Source organism: Athene cunicularia (assembly GCF_003259725.1).
Source record: "Athene cunicularia isolate RWA chromosome 22 unlocalized genomic scaffold, athCun1 chr22_part1, whole genome shotgun sequence".
NCBI lineage: Eukaryota > Metazoa > Chordata > Aves > Strigiformes > Strigidae > Athene > Athene cunicularia.
The window spans coordinates 4,899,688-4,903,180 of record NW_020799128.1 but is presented as its reverse complement, the minus strand read 5'-3'; the positions used below and the strand labels follow the sequence as shown (position 1 = coordinate 4,903,180).

The 3,493-nt window shown below is 41.3% G+C and overlaps 1 long non-coding RNA gene across 1 annotated transcript; it reads right to left on the bottom strand.

The window, feature by feature from the left end:
• Positions 1 to 1,732: 1,732 nt before the first annotated feature.
• LOC113488083 lies at positions 1,733 to 3,487 on the bottom strand. The gene is made up of 3 exons (XR_003399887.1): positions 3,196 to 3,487; positions 2,054 to 2,106; positions 1,733 to 1,841 (listed from the first exon to the last, which is right to left on the bottom strand). It is a non-coding gene; the product is annotated as an uncharacterized LOC113488083 (long non-coding RNA).
• Positions 3,488 to 3,493: the final 6 nt, after the last annotated feature.

Genomic DNA, 3,493 nt, shown 5'->3' with positions numbered 1-3,493 from the left:
GCACGGGGCGCGGCCCGGCAGGGGGCGCCGCAGAGCCGGGGCCCGTCCCTGCTCCCCTCCGTCCGGCTGCGCGCGGAGGCTGCTGCTGCACGGCCCCTGCTCCCCTCTCGAAGGTTTTCCCGACGGGGTGCTCAGAACTGAGCTCCACACGAGACAGAAAAGAGCCTGAGGCCTTAAAAACGATGTCTGCTTCTATTTTTTTTCCAAGGGTACCATTTTTGAGGGTAGACCTCTTGGTATAGTCTATAGAATGAAATAACTCCATTGCTACCCTGGGCAGCAGCCAGTCAGATGTTTTCCAATGTATTATTTTGCCGATTTGTTCACTACAGAAAGCACGATCCAGCTGGCAGGAAAATTACAATTGTCATGCAAAATGTATCTAAACTCCATGCCAAGTGATTCCTTTGCATAATCAGAACAGGTGTTTCACATTCATATAGCAGGTATCTGGACTTCTGAGTCAGGCAGAATAATTTTCCAATTTTACTACTCTGCTGGGAACAAACAAATAACAACGAAAATAAGTCTTTTTCATGCCATTAAATAATCTAAGTGCATGACCTCTATTACGTGGGAAGGCGACTGCCTACTCGTTAGCATTGCTGCACGAGCACTGAAAATGAGGGTCTGAGTCTTCACACCTGACTATGCTTCATGACCGTGGGCAAATCTTTTAAGCAGCGGTATCACTTAACTCTGGATGAGGAGTAAGCTGAATTAACTGATTATGTCAGAACACAAAAAACTGCCCAGTTCAAATGTATATTAGATCTTCTTTTCTATGGGTATGGTGTAGATATTATCCCCAAGAAATGGGGTAGAGGTCAGTTTATTTACCCTGACATTAACTTTTAGTACTACTGTATGCCGTGCATCCTTCTTATTTAAAGCATTAGATAAATCAACATGCACTAGATAAGCTTTTTGCTATAGCAGAAAATAAGGAAGGAGAAATGACCTAAATATTAGTTTTTCTTTTACAGTCATGATTTCTATCAAATGTTCTTAAACATCAAACAATGTTTTTTAAATGTCTAATTCAAATTATCATAATGAATTGCACATTTGAGAGCAACAATGGGGTTATAATGTCATTTAATTACAGCAGTTCTAAATTTAAAATAATTATTTATTATTTTAATATAATCACTTTACTTTTAACACAAAGGTATTGTAAAGATTGTTTTATGAGTCTGTGAGGCTCTTGGAGGCTGTCTTAATGGGAGCCATACAGGTATTACAGACAGAAAGCAGCAGCATATAGTTAAACTGACCAACAACATAAAGCCTTTATACATTTGGTTCTCAGAGAAACTCAAAACTTTCTGATTTTAACCTGGAAGATCAACATTCATGGGATATGTCTTTTCAATCCAGACACTTCTTCTCTGTGTCATGAAATGCAATTCAGTTTTGTTTGTATTATACATTGTTTAAAAAGTGCCATTTCCCTCTGACTGCTAGCACCCATCATCAAAATTGTTAGTATTTTACACACTTCATGAGGTTGTCACTTCCGTAGTTTTCCTAGTTATTTCAGTTTCTTTAGCCATCAAAACCACCAGTGCCAATACAAAAGCAACAAGAAGGTAATTAATTATTTCTGCACAACAAAGGAGAAGGTTGTTGAGGAAAAAGCAGAAAAACATTTCTGTTTTAAAATCAGACAGGTTTATTAACGTATCTTGCTGACACCTGCAGAGAACAATTTGCTGTTAAACCACTCTTCACTGCTGCAGAAAGGTTACCTGGCTGCTTCCAAACTGTTACCACAAAGATCACGTTTTGTTCTGAAAGTCAGCCTCCACAGTGGCTCGGGAGCTTATATAAACTGGAACCTAAAAGGAGAACCAGGGCAGAAGATGCTGCTAGGACAGAACTTCATCTTGCTGGTTAATTCAGTGACAGCTTGAAAACTGCTCACTGAAGGAGATTATACATCAGTTAGAGTACGTTCACCCCCAGAGAAGCCTAAGTACAGTCAAAGAGCAGTGCTACAAAATGGTGTTGCCAAATCGTGCACTGCATTTATGATAAAACAATTCCCTACCATCTGTACTTTGCCATATGCAGGAATTCTGATGATTTAACTGTTAGCCTGTGCTGTGAAAATGAAAAAGAGAGTAGAAGAAAATAGGCCATTTTAAAATTTATAATAGTCAACCAAAACAATTAATTTTGCAAGAGTGCTAATAATAACAACCCACTGACAATTTTGAAACAGAATAGAGTCTACAGACTGATATTTTCTGTCGTAGGAACACAACTGGCTTTCACTATTATGTACTGAATCCTCTTAGTCTTGATTTACTTACTTATCTGGAAATTACATTTATATCTCCATTAGCTCTTCTGAATACAGCACCATAGCCTTGTAATTTAAAGGACTGGAAGCCATGCAGTGTAGAACCAGACAAATTTTGAAGACTCAGGAGCAGGTGGAAGAAGAGATTCGTTGTAGGGAGAATCCAACACAGACAAGGCCAGACCTCCATAATCTACATGGCAGAAACAGAACTGTTCCCTAAGAACATTTAACTTTTGTACCGAAAACCTATTCTGTTAAAACATCAGAAGAGTTCCTCTTGCACAAAAGAGAAACTTCTCACCTCAAGACAAGGGCTAAACAAAGCCATTCAAAAAACATCACAAATTTATCAAGTCTGTCTACACAATGTTTCTTAAGATTTTTTTTTTAAGGCAAACTCACATGAAACTATACATCAGTTTTGCTAGAAGGCAATGGTGACAAATGCCTACTTTACAATGTATACACACAAGTAGTAAACTGAGACAAAGGTTAGATAGAAATGATCAGAGAATTGCATGCAGCACACAGCCATTCAGGATGGGTAACAAAATGAGATTCTTTAAATCAAACATAACCTAGAAGAGAATGCTGTAAAATGAGAATTTGCCCTTTGCTCATTTCTGCCAACTTTCAGGACACGGTAGTCCAACACTGTACCTCTGCAGAGCAGAGGAGAACCAGGTAGTTCTATAAATTAGCCAAGGATGGACCTCTGTTCTCAGACAGACCCCTTTTGATTTCAGTGACAGCCAGCTCCGCGGAAACCAGACCAAAGTACCTAGACAGCTCCCAAGGTATTTCCGCATGGAACCGCTAACGTTCTGGCCGCTTATTTTTACTCTACAAACGTAACAAATATGTCAGAAAGTTACAGTCATTACCTCACAAAAACGCCCAAGGACCGACCAGTCTTACACGTGCAGGCACAGGCGAGGCACACCCGCTCTCCAGGCCCAAGGGCGTCGTTTTGTCGGAACTCCACACCGCTTCGGTACCCTGAAGTCAGAAAAACCCAGAGGCACTGCGCCAAGCGCAAGCTTAACTGAGCCTAAGAGACGGACTTCCCACCTTACAGGTCACAACCACCGACACCAGGGCACGGCTGCCCGCCCAAGCCCTCCGCCGGCTTACCGGCGGCTGCACACCCACAGTCCGAGGCGCGGAGGATCCCCCCTACCC